A 22,499-nucleotide genomic window follows, 5' to 3' on the forward strand; every position below is an offset into this window, starting at 1 on the left:
AACACACACTTCTCAAGTCTGAACTTTACCTGAGGATCTGTATCTCAGAATGGGCAGTAGGACTCAATTCAGCCAGAAAACTTAACTTTTGACACACAGCTCAGATATGCAAAAGAAACACATGTTCATGTTACGCAAAGTATGAAAACACCAAAAACACACAATTCTCAAATCTCTACTGTACCTGAGGATCTGTATCTCAGAATAGGCAGTAGGAATCAATTCAACCAGAAAATTTAACTTTTGACACACAGCTCAGATATGCAAAGGAAATTTATATTCATGTACCCCACAGTCTGAAAACACCAAAAACACACAATTCTCAAATCTGAGCGTTCCCTGAGGAGATAGACCAAAGTGCATCTCAGAATAGGCAGTAGGACTCAATTCAGCCAGAAAACTTAACTTTTGACACAGAGCTCAGATATGCAAAACAAACATATATTCATGTACCCCACAGTCTGAGAAGCCCAAAAAACAGTCAATTTTTTCAAATCTGAGCTTTCCCTGAGGAGATAGACCAAAGTGTATCTCAGAATGGGCAGTAGGCCTCAATTCAGCCAGAAAACTTAACTTTTGACACACAGCTCAGATATGCAAAACAAAAGTATATTCATGTACCCCACAGTCTGAAAACACCAAAAACACACAATTCTCAAATCTGAGCTTTCCCTGAGGAGATAGACCAAAGTGCATCTCAGAATGGGCAGTAGGCCTCAATTCAGCCAGAAAACTTAACTTTTGACACACAGCTCAGATATGCAAAACAAAAGTATATTCATGCACCCCACAGTCTGAGAAGCCCAAAAAACAGTCAATTTTTTCAAATCTGAGCTTTCCCTGAGGAGATAGAACAAAGTGCATCTCAGAATGGGCAGTAGGGCTCAATTCAGCCAGAAAACTTAACTTTTGACATACAGCTCAGATATGCAAAAGAAACACATGTTCATGTTACGCAAGGTATGAAAAGACCAAAAACACACACTTCTCAAGTCTGAACTTTACCTGAGGATCTGTATCTCAGAATAGGCAGTAGGAATCAATTCAACCAGAAAATTTAACTTTTGACACACAGCTCAATTATTCAAAGCAAACATATATTCATGCACCCCACAGTCTGAAAATCACAAAAAACAGTCAATTTTTTCAAATCTGAGCTTTCCCTGAGGAGATAGACCAAAGTGCATCTCAGAATGGGCAGTAGGCCTCAATTCAGCCAGAAAACTTAACTTTTGACACACAGCTCAGATATGCAAAAGAAACACATGTTCATGTTACGCAAAGTATGAAAACACCAAAAACACACAATTCTCAAATCTCTACTGTACCTGAGGATCTGTATCTCAGAATAGGCAGTAGGAATCAATTCAACCAGAAAATTTAACTTTTGACACACAGCTCAGATATGCAAAGGAAATTTATATTCATCTACCCCACAGTCTGAAAACACCAAAAACACACAATTCTCAAATCTGAGCGTTCCCTGAGGAGATAGACCAAAGTGCATCTCAGAATAGGCAGTAGGACTCAATTCAGCCAGAAAACTTAACTTTTGACACAGAGCTCAGATATGCAAAACAAACATATATTCATGTACCCCACAGTCTGAGAAGCCCAAAAAACAGTCAATTTTTTCAAATCTGAGCTTTCCCTGAGGAGATAGACCAAAGTGTATCTCAGAATGGGCAGTAGGCCTCAATTCAGCCAGAAAACTTAACTTTTGACACACAGCTCAGATATGCAAAACAAAAGTATATTCATGCACCCCACAGTCTGAGAAGCCCAAAAAACAGTCAATTTTTTCAAATCTGAGCTTTCCCTGAGGAGATAGAACAAAGTGCATCTCAGAATGGGCAGTAGGGCTCAATTCAGCCAGAAAACTTAACTTTTGACATACAGCTCAGATATGCAAAAGAAACACATGTTCATGTTACGCAAGGTATGAAAAGACCAAAAACACACACTTCTCAAGTCTGAACTTTACCTGAGGATCTGTATCTCAGAATAGGCAGTAGGAATCAATTCAACCAGAAAATTTAACTTTTGACACACAGCTCAATTATTCAAAGCAAACATATATTCATGCACCCCACAGTCTGAAAATCACAAAAAACAGTCAATTTTTTCAAATCTGAGCTTTCCCTGAGGAGATAGACCAAAGTGCATCTCAGAATGGGCAGTAGGACTCAATTCAGCCAGAAAACTTAACTTTTGACACACAGCTCAGATATGCAAAAGAAACAAATGTTCATGTTACGCAAGGTATGAAAGACCAAAAACACACACTTCTCAAGTCTGAACTTTACCTGAGGATCTGTATCTCAGAATGGGCAGTAGGACTCAATTCAGCCAGAAAACTTAACTTTTGACACACAGCTCAGATATGCAAAAGAAACACATGTTCATGTTACGCAAAGTATGAAAACACCAAAAACACACAATTCTCAAATCTCTACTGTACCTGAGGATCTGTATCTCAGAATAGGCAGTAGGAATCAATTCAACCAGAAAATTTAACTTTTGACACACAGCTCAGATATGCAAAGGAAATTTATATTCATGTACCCCACAGTCTGAAAACACCAAAAACACACAATTCTCAAATCTGAGCGTTCCCTGAGGAGATAGACCAAAGTGCATCTCAGAATAGGCAGTAGGACTCAATTCAGCCAGAAAACTTAACTTTTGACACACAGCTCAGATATGCAAAACAAACGTATATTCATGCACCACACAGTCTGAGAAGCCCAAAAAACAGTCAATTTTTTCAAATCTGAGCTTTCCCTGAGGAGATAGAACAAAGTGCATCTCAGAATGGGCAGTAGCGCTCAATTCAGAAAGAAAACTTAACTTTTGACACACAGCTCAGATATGCAACCCATGTTCATGCTACGCAAAGTATGAAAACACCAAAAACACACAATTCTCAAATCTCTACTGTACCTGAGGATCTGTATCTCAGAATAGGCAGTAGGAATCAATTCAACCAGAAAATTTAACTTTTGACACACAGCTCAGATATGCAAAGGAAATTTATATTCATGTACCCCACAGTCCGAAAACACCAAAAACACACAATTCTCAAATCTGAGCGTTCCCTGAGGAGATAGACCAAAGTGCATCTCAGAATAGGCAGTAGGACTCAATTCAGCCAGAAAACTTAACTTTTGACACAGAGCTCAGATATGCAAAACAAACATATATTCATGTACCCCACAGTCTGAGAAGCCCAAAAAACAGTCAATTTTTTCAAATCTGAGCTTTCCCTGAGGAGATAGACCAAAGTGTATCTCAGAATGGGCAGTAGGCCTCAATTCAGCCAGAAAACTTAACTTTTGACACACAGCTCAGATATGCAAAACAAAAGTATATTCATGCACCCAACAGTCTGAAAATCCCCAAAACACACAATTCTCAAATCTGAGCGTTCCCTGAGGAGATAGACCAAAGTGCATTTCAGAATAGGCAGTAGGACTGAATTCAGCCAGAAAACTTAACTTTTGACACAGAGCTCAGATATGCAAAACAAACATATATTCATGTACCCCACAGTCTGAAAATCACAAAAAACAGTCAATTTTTTCAAATCTGAGCTTTCCCTGAGGAGATAGACCAAAGTGCATCTCAGAATGGGCAGTAGGACTCAATTCAGCCAGAAAACTTAACTTTTGACACACAGCTCAGATATGCAAAAGAAACAAATGTTCATGTTACGCAAGGTATGAAAGACCAAAAACACACACTTCTCAAGTCTGAACTTTACCTGAGGATCTGTATCTCAGAATGGGCAGTAGGACTCAATTCAGCCAGAAAACTTAACTTTTGACACACAGCTCAGATATGCAAAAGAAACACATGTTCATGTTACGCAAAGTATGAAAACACCAAAAACACACAATTCTCAAATCTCTACTGTACCTGAGGATCTGTATCTCAGAATAGGCAGTAGGAATCAATTCAACCAGAAAATTTAACTTTTGACACACAGCTCAGATATGCAAAGGAAATTTATATTCATGTACCCCACAGTCTGAAAACACCAAAAACACACAATTCTCAAATCTGAGCGTTCCCTGAGGAGATAGACCAAAGTGCATCTCAGAATAGGCAGTAGGACTCAATTCAGCCAGAAAACTTAACTTTTGACACACAGCTCAGATATGCAAAACAAACGTATATTCATGCACCACACAGTCTGAGAAGCCCAAAAAACAGTCAATTTTTTCAAATCTGAGCTTTCCCTGAGGAGATAGAACAAAGTGCATCTCAGAATGGGCAGTAGCGCTCAATTCAGAAAGAAAACTTAACTTTTGACACACAGCTCAGATATGCAACCCATGTTCATGCTACGCAAAGTATGAAAACACCAAAAACACACAATTCTCAAATCTCTACTGTACCTGAGGATCTGTATCTCAGAATAGGCAGTAGGAATCAATTCAACCAGAAAATTTAACTTTTGACACACAGCTCAGATATGCAAAGGAAATTTATATTCATGTACCCCACAGTCCGAAAACACCAAAAACACACAATTCTCAAATCTGAGCGTTCCCTGAGGAGATAGACCAAAGTGCATCTCAGAATAGGCAGTAGGACTCAATTCAGCCAGAAAACTTAACTTTTGACACAGAGCTCAGATATGCAAAACAAACATATATTCATGTACCCCACAGTCTGAGAAGCCCAAAAAACAGTCAATTTTTTCAAATCTGAGCTTTCCCTGAGGAGATAGACCAAAGTGTATCTCAGAATGGGCAGTAGGCCTCAATTTAGCCAGAAAACTTAACTTTTGACACACAGCTCAGATATGCAAAACAAAAGTATATTCATGCACCCAACAGTCTGAAAATCCCCAAAACACACAATTCTCAAATCTGAGCGTTCCCTGAGGAGATAGACCAAAGTGCATTTCAGAATAGGCAGTAGGACTGAATTCAGCCAGAAAACTTAACTTTTGACACAGAGCTCAGATATGCAAAACAAACATATATTCATGTACCCCACAGTCTGAAAATCACAAAAAACAGTCAATTTTTTCAAATCTGAGCTTTCCCTGAGGAGATAGACCAAAGTGCATCTCAGAATGGGCAGTAGGCCTTAATTCAGCCAGAAAACTTAACTTTGATACACAGCTCAGATATGCAAAACAAACCTATATTCATGTACTCCACAGTCTGAGAAGCCCAAAAACAGTCAATTTTTTCAAATCCGAGCTTTCCCTGAGGAGATAGAACAAAGTGCATCTCAGAATGGGCAGTAGGACTCAATTCACCCAGAAAACTTAACTTTTGACACACAGCTCAGATATGCAAAAGAAACAAATGTTCATGTTACTCAAGGTATGAAAAGACCAAAAACACACACTTCTCAAATCTCTACTGTACCTGAGGATCTGTATCTCAGAATAGGCAGTAGGAATCAATTCAACCAGAAAATTTAACTTTTGACACACAGCTCAGATATGCAAAGGAAATTTATATTCATGTACCCCACAGTCTGAAAACACCAAAAACACACAATTCTCAAATCTGAGCGTTCCCTGAGGAGATAGACCAAAGTGCATCTCAGAATAGGCAGTAGGACTCAATTCAGCCAGAAAACTTAACTTTTGACACACAGCTCAGATATGCAAAACAAACGTATATTCATGCACCACACAGTCTGAGAAGCCCAAAAAACAGTCAATTTTTTCAAATCTGAGCTTTCCCTGAGGAGATAGAACAAAGTGCATCTCAGAATGGGCAGTAGGGCTCAATTCAGCCAGAAAACTTAACTTTTGACACACAGCTCAGATATGCAAAAGAAACACATGTTCATGCTACGCAAAGTATGAAAACACCAAAAACACACAATTCTCAAATCTCTACTGTCCCTGAGGATCTGTATCTCAGAATAGGCAGTAGGAATCAATTCAACCAGAAAATTTAACTTTTGACACACAGCTCAGATATGCAAAACAAAAGTATATTCATGCACCCAACAGTCTGAAAATCCCCAAAACACACAATTCTCAAATCTGAGCGTTCCCTGAGGAGATAGACCAAAGTGGATTTCAGAATAGGCAGTAGGACTGAATTCAGCCAGAAAACTTAACTTTTGACACAGAGCTCAGATATGCAAAACAAACATATATTCATGTACCCCACAGTCTGAAAATCACAAAAAACAGTCAATTTTTTCAAATCTGAGCTTTCCCTGAGGAGATAGACCAAAGTGCATCTCAGAATGGGCAGTAGGCCTTAATTCAGCCAGAAAACTTAACTTTGATACACAGCTCAGATATGCAAAACAAACCTATATTCATGTACCCCACAGTCTGAGAAGCCCAAAAAACAGTCAATTTTTTCAAATCCGAGCTTTCCCTGAGGAGATAGAACAAAGTGCATCTCAGAATGGGCAGTAGGGCTCAATTCAGCCAGAAAACTTAACTTTTGACATACAGCTCAGATATGCAAAAGAAACACATGTTCATGTTACGCAAGGTATGAAAAGACCAAAAACACACACTTCTCAAGTCTGAACTTTACCTGAGGATCTGTATCTCAGAATAGGCAGTAGGAATCAATTCAACCAGAAAATTTAACTTTTGACACACAGCTCAATTATTCAAAGCAAACATATATTCATGCACCCCACAGTCTGAAAATCCCAAAAAACAGTCAATTTTTTCAAATCTGAGCTTTCCCTGAGGAGATAGACCAAAGTGCATCTCAGAATGGACAGTAGGCCTCAATTCAGCCAGAAAACTTAACTTTGATACACAGCTCAGATATGCAAAACAAACCTATATTCATGTACCCCACAGTCTGAGAAGCCCAAAAAACAGTCAATTTTTTCAAATCTGAGCTTTCCCTGAGGAGATAGAACAAAGTGCATCTCAGAATGGGCAGTAGGACTCAATTCAGCCAGAAAACTTAACTTTTGACACACAGCTCAGATATGCAAAAGAAACACATGTTCATGTTACGCAAAGTATGAAAACACCAAAAACACACAATTCTCAAATCTCTACTGTACCTGAGGATCTGTATCTCAGAATAGGCAGTAGGAATCAATTCAACCAGAAAATTTAACTTTTGACACACAGCTCAGATATGCAAAGGAAATTTATATTCATGTACCCCACAGTCTGAAAACACCAAAAACACACAATTCTCAAATCTGAGCGTTCCCTGAGGAGATAGACCAAAGTGCATCTCAGAATAGGCAGTAGGACTCAATTCAGCCAGAAAACTTAACTTTTGACACACAGCTCAGATATGCAAAACAAACGTATATTCATGCACCACACAGTTTGAGAAGCCCAAAAAACAGTCAATTTTTTCAAATCTGAGCTTTCCCTGAGGAGATAGAACAAAGTGCATCTCAGAATGGGCAGTAGCGCTCAATTCAGACAGAAAACTTAACTTTTGACACACAGCTCAGATATGCAAAAGAAACACATGTTCATGCTACGCAAAGTATGAAAACACCAAAAACAGACAATTCTCAAATCTCTACTGTATCTGAGGATCTGTATCTCAGAATAGGCAGTAGGAATCAATTCAACCAGAAAATTTAACTTTTGACACACAGCTCAGATATGCAAAGGAAATTTATATTCATGTACCCCACAGTCTGAAAACACCAAAAACACACAATTCTCAAATCTGAGCGTTCCCTGAGGAGATAGACCAAAGTGCATCTCAGAATAGGCAGTAGGACTCAATTCAGCCAGAAAACTTAACTTTTGACACACAGCTCAGATATGCAAAACAAACGTATATTCATGCACCACACAGTTTGAGAAGCCCAAAAAACAGTCAATTTTTTCAAATCTGAGCTTTCCCTGAGGAGATAGAACAAAGTGCATCTCAGAATGGGCAGTAGCGCTCAATTCAGACAGAAAACTTAACTTTTGACACACAGCTCAGATATGCAAAAGAAACACATGTTCATGCTACGCAAAGTATGAAAACACCAAAAACAGACAATTCTCAAATCTCTACTGTATCTGAGGATCTGTATCTCAGAATAGGCAGTAGGAATCAATTCAACCAGAAAATTTAACTTTTGACACACAGCTCAGATATGCAAAGGAAATTTATATTCATGTACCCCCCAGTCTGAAAACACCAAAAACACACAATTCTCAAATCTGAGCGTTCCTTGAGGAGATAGACCAAAGTGCATCTCAGAATAGGCAGTAGGACTCAATTCAGCCAGAAAACTTAACTTTTGACACAGAGCTCAGATATGCAAAACAAACATATATTCATGTACCCCACAGTCTGAGAAGCCCAAAAAACAGTCAATTTTTTCAAATCTGAGCTTTCCCTGAGGAGATAGACCAAAGTGCATCTCAGAATGGGCAGTAGGCCTCAATTCAGCCAGAACACTTAACTTTTGACACACAGCTCAGATATGCAAAACAAAAGTATATTCATGCACCCAACAGTCTGAAAATCCCCAAAACACACAATTCTCAAATCTGAGCGTTCCCTGAGGAGATAGACCAAAGTGCATTTCAGAATAGGCAGTAGGACTGAATTCAGCCAGAAAACTTAACTTTTGACACAGAGCTCAGATATGCAAAACAAACATATATTCATGTACCCCACAGTCTGAGAAGCCCAAAAAACAGTCAATTTTTTCAAATCTGAGCTTTCCCTGAGGAGATAGAACAAAGTGCATCTCAGAATGGGCAGTAAGGCTCAATTCAGCCAGAAAACTTAACTTTTGACATACAGCTCAGATATGCAAAAGAAACACATGTTCATGTTACGCAAGGTATGAAAAGACCAAAAACACACACTTCTCAAATCTGAACTTTACCTGAGGATCTGTATCTCAGAATAGGCAGTAGGAATCAATTCAACCAGAAAATTTAACTTGTGACACACAGCTCAATTATTCAAAGCAAACATATATTCATGTACCCCACAGTCTGAAAATCACAAAAAACAGTCAATTTTTTCAAATCTGAGCTTTCCCTGAGGAGATAGACCAAAGTGCATCTCAGAATGGGCAGTAGGCCTCAATTCAGCCAGAAAACTTAACTTTGATACACAGCTCAGATATGCAAAACAAACCTATATTCATGTACCCCACAGTCTGAGAAGCCCAAAAAACAGTCAATTGTTTCAAATCTGAGCGTTCCCTGAGAAGATAGACCAAAGTGCATCTCAAAATGGGCAGTAGGGCTCAATTCAGCCAGAAAACTTGACTTTTGACACACAGCTCAGATATGCAAAAGAAATTTATATTCATGTACCCCACAGTCTGAAAACACCAAAAACACACAATTCTCAAATCTGAGCTTTCCCTGAGGAGATAGACCAAAGTGCATCGCAGAATGGGCAGTAGGGCTCAATTCAGCCAGAAAACTTAACTTTTGACATACAGCTCAGATATGCAAAAGAAACACATGTTCATGTTACGCAAGGTATGAAAACACCAAAAACACACACTTCTCAAATCTGAACTTTACCTGAGGATATGTATCTCAGAATAGGCAGTAGGACTCAATTCAACCAGAAAACTTATCTTTTGACACACAGCTCAGATATGCAAAACAAACGTATATTCATGCACCACACAGTCTGAGAAGCCCAAAAAACAGTCAATTTTTTCAAATCTGAGCTTTCCCTGAGCAGATAGAACAAAGTGCATCTCAGAATGGGCAGTAGCGCTCAATTCAGACAGAAAACTTAACTTTTGACACACAGCTCAGATATGCAAAAGAAACACATGTTCATGCTACGCAAAGTATGAAAACACCAAAAACAGACAATTCTCAAATCTCTACTGTACCTGAGGATCTGTATCTCAGAATAGGCAGTAGGAATCAATTCAACCAGAAAATTTAACTTTTGACACACAGCTCAGATATGCAAAGGAAATTTATATTCATGTACCCCACAGTCTGAAAACACCAAAAACACACAATTCTCAAATCTGAGCGTTCCCTGAGGAGATAGACCAAAGTGCATCTCAGAATAGGCAGTAGGACTCAATTCAGCCAGAAAACTTAACTTTTGACACAGAGCTCAGATATGCAAAACAAACATATATTCATGTACCCCACAGTCTGAGAAGCCCAAAAAACAGTCAATTTTTTCAAATCTGAGCTTTCCCTGAGGAGATAGACCAAAGTGTATCTCAGAATGGGCAGTAGGCCTCAATTCAGCCAGAAAACTTAACTTTTGACACACAGCTCAGATATGCAAAACAAAAGTATATTCATGCACCCAACAGTCTGAAAATCCCCAAAACACACAATTCTCAAATCTGAGCGTTCCCTGAGGAGATAGACCAAAGTGCATTTCAGAATAGGCAGTAGGACTGAATTCAGCCAGAAAACTTAACTTTTGACACAGAGCTCAGATATGCAAAACAAACATATATTCATGTACCCCACAGTCTGAGAAGCCCAAAAAACAGTCAATTGTTTCAAATCTGAGCTTTCCCTGAGGAGATAGACCAAAGTGCATCTCAGAATGGGCAGTAGGCCTTAATTCAGCCAGAAAACTTAACTTTGATACACAGCTCAGATACGCAAAACAAACCTATATTCATGTACCCCACAGTCTGAGAAGCCCAAAAAACAGACAATTTTTTCAAATCCGAGCTTTCCCTGAGGAGATAGAACAAAGTGCATCTCAGAATGGGCAGCAGGGCTCAATTCAGCCAGAAAACTTAACTTTTGACATACAGCTCAGATATGCAAAAGAAACACATGTTCATGTTACGCAAGGTATGAAAAGACCAAAAACACACACTTCTCAAGTCTGAACTTTACCTGAGGATCTGTATCTCAGAATAGGCAGTAGGAATCAATTCAACCAGAAAATTTAACTTGTGACACACAGCTCAATTATTCAAAGCAAACACATATTCATGCACCCCACAGTCTGAAAATCCCAAAAAACAGTCAATTTCTTCAAATCTGAGCTTTCCCTGAGGAGATAGACCAAAGTGCATCTCAGAATGGGCAGTAGGCCTCAATTCAGCCAGAAAACTTAACTTTGATAAACAGCTCAGATATGCAAAACCAACCTATATTCATGTACCCCACATTCTGAGAAGCCCAAAAAACAGTCAATTTTTTCAAATCTGAGCTTTCCCTGAGGAGATAGAACAAAGTGCATCTCAGAATGGGCAGTAGGCCTCAATTCAGCCAGAAAACTTAACTTTGATACACAGCTCAGATATGCAAAACAAACCTATATTCATGTACCCCACAGTCTGAGAAGCCCAAAAAACAGTCAATTTTTTCAAATCTGAACTTTCCCTGAGGAGATAGAACAAAGTGAATCTCAGAATGGGCAGTAGGACTCAATTCAGCCAGAAAACTTAACTTTTGACACACAGCTCAGATATGCAAAAGAAACACATGTTCATGCTACGCAAAGTATGAAAACACCAAAAACACACAATTCTCAAATCTCTACTGTACCTGAGGATCTGTATCTCAGAATAGGCAGTAGGAATCAATTCAACCAGAAAATTTAACTTTTGACACACAGCTCAGATATGCAAAGGAAATTTATATTCATGTACCCCACAGTCTGAAAACACCAAAAACACACAATTCTCAAATCTGAGCGTTCCCTGAGGAGATAGACCAAAGTGCATCTCAGAATAGGCAGTAGGACTCAATTCAGCCAGAAAACTTAACTTTTGACATACAGCTCAGATATGCAAAAGAAACACATGTTCATGTTACGCAAGGTATGAAAAGACCAAAAACACACACTTCTCAAGTCTGAACTTTACCTGAGGATCTGTATCTCAGAATAGGCAGTAGGAATCAATTCAACCAGAAAATTTAACTTTTGACACACAGCTCAATTATTCAAAGCAAACATATATTCATGTACCCCACAGTCTGAAAATCACAAAAAACAGTCAATTTTTTCAAATCTGAGCTTTCCCTGAGGAGATAGAACAAAGTGCATCTCAGAATGGGCAGTAGGCCTCAATTCAGCCAGAAAACTTAACTTTGATACACAGCTCAGATATGCAAAACAAACCTATATTCATGTACCCCACAGTCTGAGAAGCCCAAAAAAAAGTCAATTTTTTCAAATCTGAGCTTTCCCTGAGGAGATAGACCAAAGTGCATCTCAGAATGGGCAGTAGGGCTCAATTCAGCCAGAAAACTTAACTTTTGACATACAGCTCAGATATGCAAAAGAAGCACATGTTCATGTTACGCAAGGTATGAAAAGACCAAAAACACACACTTCTCAAATCTGAACTTTACCTGAGGATCTGTATCTCAGAATAGGCAGTAGGAATCAATTCAACCAGAAAATTTAACTTGTGACACACAGCTCAATTATTCAAAGCAAACATATATTCATGCACCCCACAGTCTGAAAATCCCAAAAAACAGTCAATTTTTTCAAATCTGAGCGTTCCCTGAGGAGATAGACCAAAGTGCATCTCAGAATAGGCAGTAGGACTGAATTCAGCCAGAAAACTTAACTTTTGACACAGAGCTCAGATATGCAAAACAAACATATATTCATGTACCCCACAGTCTGAGAAGCCCAAAAAACAGTCAATTTTTTCAAATCTGAGCTTTCCCTGAGGAGATAGAACAAACTGCATCTCAGAATGGGCAGTAGGGCTCAGTTCAGCCAGAAAACTTAACTTTTGACATACAGCTCAGATATGCAAAAGAAACACATGTTCATGTTACGCAAGGTATGAAAAGACGAAAAACACACACTTCTCAAGTCTGAACTTTACCTGAGGATCTATTTCTCAGAATAGGCAGTAGGAATCAATTCAACCAGAAAATTTAACTTTTGACACACAGCTCAATTATTCAAAGCAAACATATATTCATGTACCCCACAGTCTGAAAATCACAAAAAACAGTCAATTTTTTCAAATCTGAGCTTTCCCTGAGGAGATAGACCAAAGTGCATCTCAGAATGGGCAGTAGGCCTCAATTCAGCCAGAAAACTTAACTTTGATACACAGCTCAGATATGCAAAACAAACCTATATTCATGTACCCCACAGTCTGAGAAGCCCAAAAAACAGTCAATTTTTTCAAATCTGAGCTTTCCCTGAGGAGATAGAACAAAGTGCATCTCAGAATGGGCAGTAGCGCTCAATTCAGACAGAAAACTTAACTTTTGACACACAGCTCAGATATGCAAAAGAAACACATGTTCATGCTACGCAAAGTATGAAAACACCAAAAACAGACAATTCTCAAATCTCTACTGTACCTGAGGATCTGTATCTCAGAATAGGCAGTAGGAATCAACTCAACCAGAAAATTTAACTTTTGACACACAGCTCAGATATGCAAAGGAAATTTATATTCATGTACCCCACAGTCTGAAAACACCAAAAACACACAATTCTCAAATCTGAGCGTTCCCTGAGGAGATAGACCAAAGTGCATCTCAGAATAGGCAGTAGGACTCAATTCAGCCAGAAAACTTAACTTTTGACACAGAGCTCAGATATGCAAAACAAACATATATTCATGTACCCCACAGTCTGAGAAGCCCAAAAAACAGTCAATTTTTTCAAATCTGAGCTTTCCCTGAGGAGATAGACCAAAGTGCATCTCAGAATGGGCAGTAGCCCTCAATTCAGCCAGAAAACTTAACTTTTGACACACAGCTCAGATATGCAAAACAAAAGTATATTCATGCACCCAACAGTCTGAAAATCCCCAAAACACACAATTCTCAAATCTGAGCGTTCCCTGAGGAGATAGACCAAAGTGCATCTCAGAATAGGCAGTAGGACTCAATTCAGCCAGAAAACTTAACTTTTGACACAGAGCTCAGATATGCAAAACAAACATATATTCATGTACCCCACAGTCTGAGAAGCCCAAAAAACAGTCAATTTTTTCAAATCTGAGCTTTCCCTGAGGAGATAGAACAAACTGCATCTCAGAATGGGCAGTAGGGCTCAGTTCAGCCAGAAAACTTAACTTTTGACATACAGCTCAGATATGCAAAAGAAACACATGTTCATGTTACGCAAGGTATGAAAAGACCAAAAACACACACTTCTCAAGTCTGAACTTTACCTGAGGATCTGTATCTCAGAATAGGCAGTAGGAATCAATTCAACCAGAAAATTTAACTTTTGACACACAGCTCAATTATTCAAAGCAAACATATATTCATGTACCCCACAGTCTGAAAATCACAAAAAACAGTCAATTTTTTCAAATCTGAGCTTTCCCTGAGGAGATAGACCAAAGTGCATCTCAGAATGGGCAGTAGGCCTCAATTCAGCCAGAAAACTTAACTTTGATACACAGCTCAGATATGCAAAACAAACCTATATTCATGTACCCCACAGTCTGAGAAGCCCAAAAAACAGTCAATTTTTTCAAATCTGAGCTTTCCCTGAGGAGATAGAACAAAGTGCATCTCAGAATGGGCAGTAGGGCTCAATTCAGCCAGAAAACTTAACTTTTGACATACAGCTCAGATATGCAAAAGAAACACATGTTCATGTTACGCAAGGTATGAAAAGACCAAAAACACACACTTCTCAAATCTGAACTTTACCTGAGGATCTGTATCTCAGAATAGGCAGTAGGAATCAATTCAACCAGAAAATTTAACTTGTGACACAGAGCTCAATTATTCAAAGCAAACATATATTCATGTACCCCACAGTCTGAAAATCACAAAAAACAGTCAATTTTTTCAAATCTGAGCTTTCCCTGAGGAGATAGACCAAAGTGCATCTCAGAATGGGCAGTAGGCCTCAATTCAGCCAGAAAACTTAACTTTGATACACAGCTCAGATATGCAAAACAAACCTATATTCATGTACCCCACAGTCTGAGAAGCCCAAAAAAGAGTCAATTGTTTCAAATCTGAGCGTTCCCTGAGGAGATAGACCAAAGTGCATCTCAAAATGGGCAGTAGGGCTCAATTCAGCCAGAAAACTTGACTTTTGACACACAGCTCAGATATGCAAAAGAAATTTATATTCATGTACCCCACAGTCTGAAAACACCAAAAACACACAATTCTCAAATCTGAGCTTTCCCTGAGGAGATAGACCAAAGTGCATCGCAGAATGGGCAGTAGGGCTCAATTCAGCCAGAAAACTTAACTTTTGACATACAGCTCAGATATGCAAAAGAAACACATGTTCATGTTACGCAAGGTATGAAAACACCAAAAACACACACTTCTCAAATCTGAACTTTACCTGAGGATATGTATCTCAGAATAGGCAGTAGGACTCAATTCAACCAGAAAACTTATCTTTTGACACACAGCTCAGATATGCAAAACAAACGTATATTCATGCACCACACAGTCTGAGAAGCCCAAAAAACAGTCAATTTTTTCAAATCTGAGCTTTCCCTGAGGAGATAGAACAAAGTGCATCTCAGAATGGGCAGTAGCGCTCAATTCAGACAGAAAACTTAACTTTTGACACACAGCTCAGATATGCAAAAGAAACACATGTTCATGCTACGCAAAGTATGAAAACACCAAAAACAGACAATTCTCAAATCTCTACTGTACCTGAGGATCTGTATCTCAGAATAGGCAGTAGGAATCAACTCAACCAGAAAATTTAACTTTTGACACACAGCTCAGATATGCAAAGGAAATTTATATTCATGTACCCCACAGTCTGAAAACACCAAAAACACACAATTCTCAAATCTGAGCGTTCCCTGAGGAGATAGACCAAAGTGCATCTCAGAATAGGCAGTAGGACTCAATTCAGCCAGAAAACTTAACTTTTGACACACAGCTCAGATATGCAAAACAAAAGTATATTCATGCACCCAACAGTCTGAAAATCCCCAAAACACACAATTCTCAAATCTGAGCGTTCCCTGAGGAGATAGACCAAAGTGCATCTCAGAATAGGCAGTAGGACTCAATTCAGCCAGAAAACTTAACTTTTGACACAGAGCTCAGATATGCAAAACAAACATATATTCATGTACCCCACAGTCTGAGAAGCCCAAAAAACAGTCAATTTTTTCAAATCTGAGCTTTCCCTGAGGAGATAGAACAAACTGCATCTCAGAATGGGCAGTAGGGCTCAGTTCAGCCAGAAAACTTAACTTTTGACATACAGCTCAGATATGCAAAAGAAACACATGTTCATGTTACGCAAGGTATGAAAAGACCAAAAACACACACTTCTCAAGTCTGAACTTTACCTGAGGATCTGTATCTCAGAATAGGCAGTAGGAATCAATTCAACCAGAAAATTTAACTTTTGACACACAGCTCAATTATTCAAAGCAAACATATATTCATGTACCCCACAGTCTGAAAATCACAAAAAACAGTCAATTTTTTCAAATCTGAGCTTTCCCTGAGGAGATAGACCAAAGTGCATCTCAGAATGGGCAGTAGGCCTCAATTCAGCCAGAAAACTTAACTTTGATACACAGCTCAGATATGCAAAACAAACCTATATTCATGTACCCCACAGTCTGAGAAGCCCAAAAAACAGTCAATTTTTTCAAATCTGAGCTTTCCCTGAGGAGACAGAACAAAGTGCATCTCAGAATGGGCAGTAGGGCTCAATTCAGCCAGAAAACTTAACTTTTGACATACAGCTCAGATATGCAAAAGAAACACATGTTCATGTTACGCAAGGTATGAAAAGACCAAAAACACACACTTCTCAAATCTGAACTTTACCTGAGGATCTGTATCTCAGAATAGGCAGTAGGAATCAATTCAACCAGAAAATTTAACTTGTGACACACAGCTCAATTATTCAAAGCAAACATATATTCATGCACCCCACAGTCTGAAAATTCCAAAAAACAGTCAATTTTTTCAAATCTGAGCGTTCCCTGAGGAGATAGACCAAAGTGCATCTCAGAATAGGCAGTAGGACTCAATTCAGCCAGAAAACTTAACTTTTGACACAGAGCTCAGATATGCAAAACAAACATATATTCATGTACCCCACAGTCTGAGAAGCCCAAAAAACAGTCAATTTTTTCAAATCTGAGCTTTCCCTGAGGAGATAGACCAAAGTGCATCTCAGAATGGGCAGTAGGCCTCAATTCAGCCAGAAAACTTAACTTTTGACACACAGCTCAGATATGCAAAACAAAAGTATATTCATGCACCCAACAGTCTGAAAATCCCCAAAACACACAATTCTCAAATCTGAGCGTTCCCTGAGGAGATAGACCAAAGTGCATTTCAGAATAGGCAGTAGGACTCAATTCAGCCAGAAAACTTAACTTTTGACACAGAGCTCAGATATGCAAAACAAACATATATTCATGTACCCCACAGTCTGAGAAGCCCAAAAAACAGTCAATTTTTTCAAATCTGAGCTTTCCCTGAGGAGATAGAACAAACTGCATCTCAGAATGGGCAGTAGGGCTCAGTTCAGCCAGAAAACTTAACTTTTGACATACAGCTCAGATATGCAAAAGAAACACATGTTCATGTTACGCAAGGTATGAAAAGACCAAAAACACACACTTCTCAAGTCTGAACTTTACCTGAGGATCTGTATCTCAGAATAGGCAGTAGGAATCAATTCAACCAGAAAATTTAACTTTTGACACACAGCTCAATTATTCAAAGCAAACATATATTCATGCACCCCACAGTCTGAAAATCCCAAAAAACAGTCAATTTTTTCAAATCTGAGCGTTCCCTGAGGAGATAGACCAAAGTGCATCTCAGAATAGGCAGTAGGACTCAATTCAGCCAGGAAACTTAACTTTTGACACAGAGCTCAGATATGCAAAACAAACATATATTCATGTACCCCACAGTCTGAGAAGCCCAAAAAACAGTCAATTTTTTCAAATCTGAGCTTTCCCTGAGGAGATAGACCAAAGTGCATCTCAGAATGGGCAGTAGGCCTCAATTCAGCCAGAAAACTTAACTTTTGACACACAGCTCAGATATGCAAAACAAAAGTATATTCATGCACCCAACAGTCTGAAAATCCCCAAAACACACAATTCTCAAATCTGAGCGTTCCCTGAGGAGATAGACCAAAGTGCATTTCAGAATAGGCAGTAGGACTGAATTCAGCCAGAAAACTTAACTTTTGACACAGAGCTCAGATATGCAAAACAAACATATATTCATGTACCCCACAGTCTGAGAAGCCCAAAAAACAGTCAATTTTTTCAAATCTGAGCTTTCCCTGAGGAGATAGAACAAACTGCATCTCAGAATGGGCAGTAGGGCTCAGTTCAGCCAGAAAACTTAACTTTTGACATACAGCTCAGATATGCAAAAGAAACACATGTTCATGTTACGCAAGGTATGAAAAGACGAAAAACACACACTTCTCAAGTCTGAACTTTACCTGAGGATCTATTTCTCAGAATAGGCAGTAGGAATCAATTCAACCAGAAAATTTAACTTTTGACACACAGCTCAATTATTCAAAGCAAACATATATTCATGTACCCCACAGTCTGAAAATCACAAAAAACAGTCAATTTTTTCAAATCTGAGCTTTCCCTGAGGAGATAGACCAAAGTGCATCTCAGAATGGGCAGTAGGCCTCAATTCAGCCAGAAAACTTAACTTTGATACACAGCTCAGATATGCAAAACAAACCTATATTCATGTACCCCACAGTCTGAGAAGCCCAAAAAACAGTCAATTTTTTCAAATCTGAGCTTTCCCTGAGGAGATAGAACAAAGTGCATCTCAGAATGGGCAGTAGCGCTCAATTCAGACAGAAAACTTAACTTTTGACACACAGCTCAGATATGCAAAAGAAACACATGTTCATGCTACGCAAAGTATGAAAACACCAAAAACAGACAATTCTCAAATCTCTACTGTACCTGAGGATCTGTATCTCAGAATAGGCAGTAGGAATCAACTCAACCAGAAAATTTAACTTTTGACACACAGCTCAGATATGCAAAGGAAATTTATATTCATGTACCCCACAGTCTGAAAACACCAAAAACACACAATTCTCAAATCTGAGCGTTCCCTGAGGAGATAGACCAAAGTGCATCTCAGAATAGGCAGTAGGACTCAATTCAGCCAGAAAACTTAACTTTTGACACAGAGCTCAGATATGCAAAACAAACATATATTCATGTACCCCACAGTCTGAGAAGCCCAAAAAACAGTCAATTTTTTCAAATCTGAGCTTTCCCTGAGGAGATAGACCAAAGTGCATCTCAGAATGGGCAGTAGCCCTCAATTCAGCCAGAAAACTTAACTTTTGACACACAGCTCAGATATGCAAAACAAAAGTATATTCATGCACCCAACAGTCTGAAAATCCCCAAAACACACAATTCTCAAATCTGAGCGTTCCCTGAGGAGATAGACCAAAGTGCATCTCAGAATAGGCAGTAGGACTCAATTCAGCCAGAAAACTTAACTTTTGACACAGAGCTCAGATATGCAAAACAAACATATATTCATGTACCCCACAGTCTGAGAAGCCCAAAAAACAGTCAATTTTTTCAAATCTGAGCTTTCCCTGAGGAGATAGAACAAACTGCATCTCAGAATGGGCAGTAGGGCTCAGTTCAGCCAGAAAACTTAACTTTTGACATACAGCTCAGATATGCAAAAGAAACACATGTTCATGTTACGCAAGGTATGAAAAGACCAAAAACACACACTTCTCAAGTCTGAACTTTACCTGAGGATCTGTATCTCAGAATAGGCAGTAGGAATCAATTCAACCAGAAAATTTAACTTTTGACACACAGCTCAATTATTCAAAGCAAACATATATTCATGTACCCCACAGTCTGAAAATCACAAAAAACAGTCAATTTTTTCAAATCTGAGCTTTCCCTGAGGAGATAGACCAAAGTGCATCTCAGAATGGGCAGTAGGCCTCAATTCAGCCAGAAAACTTAACTTTGATACACAGCTCAGATATGCAAAACAAACCTATATTCATGTACCCCACAGTCTGAGAAGCCCAAAAAACAGTCAATTTTTTCAAATCTGAGCTTTCCCTGAGGAGATAGAACAAAGTGCATCTCAGAATGGGCAGTAGGGCTCAATTCAGCCAGAAAACTTAACTTTTGACATACAGCTCAGATATGCAAAAGAAACACATGTTCATGTTACGCAAGGTATGAAAAGACCAAAAACACACACTTCTCTAATCTGAACTTTACCTGAGGATCTGTATCTCAGAATAGGCAGTAGGAATCAATTCAACCAGAAAATTTAACTTGTGACACAGAGCTCAATTATTCAAAGCAAACATATATTCATGTACCCCACAGTCTGAAAATCACAAAAAACAGTCAATTTTTTCAAATCTGAGCTTTCCCTGAGGAGATAGACCAAAGTGCATCTCAGAATGGGCAGTAGGCCTCAATTCAGCCAGAAAACTTAACTTTGATACACAGCTCAGATATGCAAAACAAACCTATATTCATGTACCCCACAGTCTGAGAAGCCCAAAAAAGAGTCAATTGTTTCAAATCTGAGCGTTCCCTGAGGAGATAGACCAAAGTGCATCTCAAAATGGGCAGTAGGGCTCAATTCAGCCAGAAAACTTGACTTTTGACACACAGCTCAGATATGCAAAAGAAATTTATATTCATGTACCCCACAGTCTGAAAACACCAAAAACACACAATTCTCAAATCTGAGCTTTCCCTGAGGAGATAGACCAAAGTGCATCGCAGAATGGGCAGTAGGGCTCAATTCAGCCAGAAAACTTAACTTTTGACATACAGCTCAGATATGCAAAAGAAACACATGTTCATGTTACGCAAGGTATGAAAACACCAAAAACACACACTTCTCAAATCTGAACTTTACCTGAGGATATGTATCTCAGAATAGGCAGTAGGACTCAATTCAACCAGAAAACTTATCTTTTGACACACAGCTCAGATATGCAAAACAAACGTATATTCATGCACCACACAGTCTGAGAAGCCCAAAAAACAGTCAATTTTTTCAAATCTGAGCTTTCCCTGAGGAGATAGAACAAAGTGCATCTCAGAATGGGCAGTAGCGCTCAATTCAGACAGAAAACTTAACTTTTGACACACAGCTCAGATATGCAAAAGAAACACATGTTCATGCTACGCAAAGTATGAAAACACCAAAAACAGACAATTCTCAAATCTCTACTGTACCTGAGGATCTGTATCTCAGAATAGGCAGTAGGAATCAACTCAACCAGAAAATTTAACTTTTGACACACAGCTCAGATATGCAAAGGAAATTTATATTCATGTACCCCACAGTCTGAAAACACCAAAAACACACAATTCTCAAATCTGAGCGTTCCCTGAGGAGATAGACCAAAGTGCATCTCAGAATAGGCAGTAGGACTCAATTCAGCCAGAAAACTTAACTTTTGACACAGAGCTCAGATATGCAAAACAAACATATATTCATGTACCCCACAGTCTGAGAAGCCCAAAAAACAGTCAATTTTTTCAAATCTGAGCTTTCCCTGAGGAGATAGACCAAAGTGCATCTCAGAATGGGCAGTAGCCCTCAATTCAGCCAGAAAACTTAACTTTTGACACACAGCTCAGATATGCAAAACAAAAGTATATTCATGCACCCAACAGTCTGAAAATCCCCAAAACACACAATTCTCAAATCTGAGCGTTCCCTGAGGAGATAGACCAAAGTGCATCTCAGAATAGGCAGTAGGACTCAATTCAGCCAGAAAACTTAACTTTTGACACAGAGCTCAGATATGCAAAACAAACATATATTCATGTACCCCACAGTCTGAGAAGCCCAAAAAACAGTCAATTTTTTCAAATCTGAGCTTTCCCTGAGGAGATAGAACAAACTGCATCTCAGAATGGGCAGTAGGGCTCAGTTCAGCCAGAAAACTTAACTTTTGACATACAGCTCAGATATGCAAAAGAAACACATGTTCATGTTACGCAAGGTATGAAAAGACCAAAAACACACACTTCTCAAGTCTGAACTTTACCTGAGGATCTGTATCTCAGAATAGGCAGTAGGAATCAATTCAACCAGAAAATTTAACTTTTGACACACAGCTCAATTATTCAAAGCAAACATATATTCATGTACCCCACAGTCTGAAAATCACAAAAAACAGTCAATTTTTTCAAATCTGAGCTTTCCCTGAGGAGATAGACCAAAGTGCATCTCAGAATGGGCAGTAGGCCTCAATTCAGCCAGAAAACTTAACTTTGATACACAGCTCAGATATGCAAAACAAACCTATATTCATGTACCCCACAGTCTGAGAAGCCCAAAAAACAGTCAATTTTTTCAAATCTGAGCTTTCCCTGAGGAGACAGAACAAAGTGCATCTCAGAATGGGCAGTAGGGCTCAATTCAGCCAGAAAACTTAACTTTTGACATACAGCTCAGATATGCAAAAGAAACACATGTTCATGTTACGCAAGGTATGAAAAGACCAAAAACACACACTTCTCAAATCTGAACTTTACCTGAGGATCTGTATCTCAGAATAGGCAGTAGGAATCAATTCAACCAGAAAATTTAACTTGTGACACACAGCTCAATTATTCAAAGCAAACATATATTC

This window comes from Pantherophis guttatus, chromosome 18 (genome assembly GCF_059756535.1).
Source record: "Pantherophis guttatus breed Tessera chromosome 18, ASM5975653v1, whole genome shotgun sequence".
In the NCBI taxonomy this organism is placed as follows: Eukaryota; Metazoa; Chordata; class Lepidosauria; order Squamata; family Colubridae; genus Pantherophis; species Pantherophis guttatus.